Source organism: Lytechinus pictus, chromosome 5, assembly GCF_037042905.1.
Source record: "Lytechinus pictus isolate F3 Inbred chromosome 5, Lp3.0, whole genome shotgun sequence".
NCBI classification, from domain to species: domain Eukaryota; kingdom Metazoa; phylum Echinodermata; class Echinoidea; order Temnopleuroida; family Toxopneustidae; genus Lytechinus; species Lytechinus pictus.
This window is the reverse complement of record NC_087249.1, coordinates 24,654,379-24,659,844: the sequence shown is the minus strand read 5'-3', so window position 1 is coordinate 24,659,844 and position 5,466 is coordinate 24,654,379. Positions and strand designations below refer to the sequence as shown.

General features: G+C 34.9%; 1 long non-coding RNA gene across 1 annotated transcript; it reads left to right on the top strand.

Moving 5' to 3' along the window:
• LOC135154129 (uncharacterized) lies at positions 1–2,514 on the top strand. The gene is made up of 3 exons (XR_010293548.1): positions 1–113; positions 243–394; positions 2,437–2,514. It is a non-coding gene; the product is annotated as an uncharacterized LOC135154129 (long non-coding RNA).
• Positions 2,515–5,466: the final 2,952 nt, after the last annotated feature.

Below are 5,466 nucleotides of genomic sequence, written 5' to 3'. Positions count from 1 at the left end.
ATTTTATGTTAAAACTCTGCCCGCCCTCTTCAAGAACATACACTGCCCCGCGAGTATTAAAAGCCCCCGATTTTCCAGTACTTTATGATTTCTATGATTTCACAGAGCTCTATGTAAGTTTGAGTCAATGTGTTATATTCTAGTCTGAAAGAAGTCCATTACTTTTGTCTATGTTTCTGTTTACAGGGAATCTGATAATGATGAATGATGGTGACAAATTGTGTTCTGATTGACTCACGCAGGTTGGTAATAGACGTGGTAGTGGGAGAGACGGATGCATGGTCGGCGAAAGGCAGGGGTGCGATCCCGGGGTGCGATGAGGGAGAAAGGTGCCCAAATTTGCAGGCTGGATACGGTATATCCCGAACTCGACTTGGACTAAGTACAGCTCGAGGTAAAAAGAAGACGTAGTCTAAAGCTTTTAATGGTTAATGATATAAATTAGATGAAAGTTATAATTTGAATTGAAACTCTTATTTTTGCAGTCCTTCAAGTTGAATACCAAGTTGAGTTAGGTAGCTATCTAAATTTAGATGAAAGCAATTCTCCCAACTCTTCAATAGTTAGTTGAAAGAAATCTCATTTGCCCAACTTTGATTCAAGAACTTCAAGCTCAGCAGCAGTGGCATGGGGGGGGGGGGGGGCCTTGGGTACTTGCTCCCTCCCCCAAATTTTTCATGACCAAGAATAAAAAAAGAGAGAAAAAAAGACGAGGGTGAGATATATTATTTTCTCAATACTGTGTCAAAATCTATCACAAAATTGGATTTTTGTTATAAAAAAATGTCAAAATTTCAAAAAATTTAGCCTGATATACCATATCTGGGCCACCTCGATATTTTGGGCTCATTTCGCCACTGCTCAGTAATATCATACCATTGTTCTTATCATGAAAAATGAATGAATAAAAAATCATATAAGAAGGAATCAATCCTGAAGAGTGATCGAAGACTATAGAACATATAGCTTGTTAAAAAAAAACAAATGAGTAGCCTCTGTGCTTGTATCGATTGAGAAACAGATTAGAAAGACAATATTGAAGATAAAAATTCAATTTGAGAAAATTTTGTGAAATGCTTTCAACTTCGGACCTGATAGTTTACCCAATAGGTCCATCAGTAATTGTTGCACCACTGACCAACCTGAGACTGGCCATGTATTAGCAATAGAAGTTATGAAGGCAGTATAAAGTATTCCAGTACTCTCCCTAGGACTCTTTCTATCCCCTAGGGTGGCTTGGAGAGGTACTGATGAAATCAAAACAATATCGCTGGGATGTTTTTTATTTATATTATTTATTATTTCATTTCAAATGGCAGTGCCCCAGCTTGATATAACACCTCGAGTTTCAACAGAATTTGGCATATTGCTCAATAACATAAAATGATTACTTGGACCTACATGAGTGATTTTGATCATAAACTAGGATGATATAAACATGACATTAAAACATGAAAGTGGTGTTAAATTGAAGATTCTTAAGACATGCTAGAATAAACCAATATATATTTGTATCATTGAAAAGGATTGTTTCCCAGGTTATTCATTCAGTGTCCTTATTAAACTTAATTGTATACTTGTTTTAATAATGTAATGGATAACAATTTGAAGACATTTTCTAAATAATATTCATGAATGATTAATTTGTTAATAATTGATAACTTGACATGGGTGAAAATAAGATATAAGGTTTTTATAAACAACCCATTTTGACCTACTCAAAAGAGTAGTCAGTTTTGAAAATTGTATATGAATTACCATGTTGATGTCTTCAACATATCGAATTTGATGAAAAATGACAGGTTTTTAAGCAAGCTTTTTTTTTTTTTTTTTTTTGGGGGGGGGGTTTGCTTATATTTTGAACTCTTAATTTTCACTCTTGGTTCAAATTACCTAGAGGGATACAAATCAAGAAGGAAACACAGACAAGGATATCTCTACCTTTTCTGTATCAAGATTGAAAATAGCCTTTATACCAGTCATTTTAATTCTCAGATTTATTTCACTGAAAAAGACTTCCCAAAATTTTTGTTGGAAATGTCCATTGTTTCTTATTTGTTCTCGATCTTGTCTACTACTATTACTCCCATTTTCCTTTTTTCTTCATTTCCATCCTCCTTACTTTTTGTCTTAAATTTTTTTCTTTATCTCCTGCTATCTCTTTTATCTTGTTGGTCTTCTTCTTCTTTTTCTTCGATTCTCCTACATTTTCCACTTCTTCTCATTCTTCTTCTTCTCCTCCTTCCACTTTTCTTTTTTCCTCTTGTTTCTCCTCTTGTTCCCCCTACTCCTTTTTCTCCATCTTAACCTTCTTTTTCATTTTCTTCTTCTTCTTCTTCTTCTTCCCCTTCTCCTTTTTCTCCTTCTTCTTCTCTTTGTTTTTCTTTTCTTTCTCCTTTCCTTCTTTCATCTTTTTCTTCATCACTGTGAATAAAGGTCACTGTATGGTGAATTGTGTATCTTGATAAAAAAATGTCCCAAGGACTATGTACTACTCTGTGGATATCTGATGGTTGAATCTTGAGTAAGTCCTACCTCCCCTAATCTACCTCTAAGTTTCTACGTTTCTTTGACTTGCATTTTACAAACTAACGATTGAATTCTGTAGCTTTATAGACTCCACAAAGACATGCAATGATTTGGAAAGTGGTCTTATTGTGATTCAAAACTTAAAATTTCTATTTAACAATCCTGTAAGAAGAGAATAAATACTTAGCTTGTGATTTGTTATAAATCAAAAGACTTCCTTGTATCATCCACAGTTATGAAATAAGGGTGTGTTTATGCTTCCATTGCGAGGACAGAATCAGCGTTTTCAAACGTTGATTCAAAACGCCGATCGTAAACGTGGTTCCGGGAGTGCTGTTTATGCTTAACTTTTCAGAGGCGAAATCACGATCTTCAGCTGGCTTCGCATCATAATTTTCGTTGAGCAGGAAAGCGAGGTCAATTTGGGCGCGCCCTTTTTCGAAAGTTTTTTTTTTCAGAGTGTTGTTATGGGGAAGGTACGTCGACTGTTATATAAATATCGAACAATTTCCGATATTTTAGTCATTGCATGGAGCTTCTTGATATAGCCATATAATTTCCACCATGGTGAGGATAATAGTCAGAAAAAATAAAGAATATTAAGTATACAAAATAATAAAATATCTATATGTTTATGCTACTGGTGCATCTGGCGATGTCTCCTCATTTTAACTCATGTTCCAGGTTTTTTTGGGTGTAAATCCCTTATCCCTCAACGTTCATCGTGATGACAAATTGGAAGAGTAATACTAGTAATAGTACTACACATGCAAAACAAGGGAGATGAGAGGTAAATCCGTGAAGGTAACATGTGACCATGGAGCAATGCGACTGTATTTGCCCGCGGATTTTCGTCTCACCGGAAGCATGTACCAAATGACGTCATTTAAACACGTTTACGATCGTGGTTCTGTTTATACTCCCCAGAAAGCCTGATTCTGGTCAAACGACGTTTACAAACGCACCTTTTTTTGAGTTTACGATCGGCGTTTTGAAACAGCGTTTAAATGAAAGTAAGCATGGACGCAACCGTGGGTTGGACTAATCACGTTTGGAAACGCTGATTCTGGCCTGAAAAGTGGAAGCATAAACACGGCCTAAGATGATAAAATAAGTTTTATTTCGTTCTTTTGCAAAAAATAAGAAAGCCTTTTCTGTAGGCTAAGAATGTTTCACAGGAAAATTTTGTGTTATCATAAATGATTTGATTAGGACACGTTTGGTGTTAGAGGGAATTGGTCTAAGTGTCTGCTACTAGGGGGTTCTCTGCAGGAAGCATTGGGTCGGTAGATTTCATGTAATTGTGTTCATTTATATTGGTATTTCCTTTATAGCACACACTGGAGGCAGTTTAACAGAGGCTTGTATGAAAAGTTTGACTTTGTCCAGGAATATTTTGTCAATTCGATGTATTGTGTAGAGAAACGCCTAACTAATAAACCTCTGGTATGTCAGCAACTGGCCATTTGAAATCCTTGATTTTATGATAAATTATAAGGCAACCTATCATTGTTATGCTTCCTACCAGTTCTATGATTATTGTAAAATGTATGAGAAAAATATATTTATTTTAATGTAAATGAAAACCTGTTTTATATTTTCTTTTAAAGATTGAAAAACATGAATAACATTTGATAAGTAGGCTAATATTCACTTATAGTGACAACAACACGCCAACAAATGCTGATCCTTAATCTTGATCCTTTCTAGTTATATAAACTTTGAAAACACCTCTTTTTGTTCAATAATAGGTTAATACAAAAATGAAGACCTTTTAAAAAACAAAAAATATGACAGATGCCGAGATGGTATTTCCTTGTTCTTAATATGAAAGGTGATTCAAAGGGCATCATGAATTAAATGTCAGTGTCAGTCAGATGTAATCATGAAAAGTAGCGTACTATATTTCTAACTATTCAAAATTCTATATTTATATTGGACAGTAATTTTCCAGGTCTGCCCATAATTCCAAATTTGATCTATGAATGATTGTAGCACATTGATTCAGTCTGTGATGATGACTTGCACCATGCTGTTAGATAGGTTGACTGGAAAGCATTTAATTATCCCAAGTCATGCTGACCATACCATACTCATTAACTCTTTATATTTAAGAAATTAATAAGGTACGGTACGGAGGAAGTTCAAGTTGCTATGAGCCGTGTGTTTGGAATTGTCCTTAAGAGCAGATGGGTGATCTGTGACAGCAAGATTTTAACCGACTTGCAAACATGCAGAGATAGGGAAGAGTCTTGTGAACATGACTGGTTCTGAAGACTTCTGGGGCCCCCGTTTCATTAAGGACTTGCAACTGTTGTAACTTTGCCATTATGGCAACTACCATGGTAACCTTGATTCTGATTGGCTGCTTAGCCCTGTTACCATGGTAGTTGACATTACGGCAAAGTTACAACCGATGCAAGTCCTTTATGATACAGGCCCCAGTATTTTTCTCGGCTATATTCAATTACAATTGAAGAAAATGTGAGAAGAGAAGAATAATGATTCAAAAATTCACCAAACTTATATGTTTTAAATATATAAAAGATAGATATTTAAATTTGAAAACTAACTACTTATTTGCAAGATATATTTGGGGAATAGACTTAAATCTGATATTCAAAATTAAGTATTGCATATAGCATTAAAAATAATTACAAAATGCTTGGGGTAATCCTTGTAGAATCATGAATTCGCAATATGAGCTTTGTGAGAGAGAATTTTATTTGTATAGATTTTCAGATAAGAGTCACTCTGTATGGATGATTAATATAGAATGAAGTGCTGTGTTTTTACTGTGAAGCTAGAATGTATTTTTGATGCCTCACAACTGTTGGAGTTGAAGTTGGAAAATCTGTCTCCGGAAATCTTGAATATTTCTAGAACAAATTGAGTTTTTCACCATGATAGACCACCCTAAATATAACCATCTCCAAT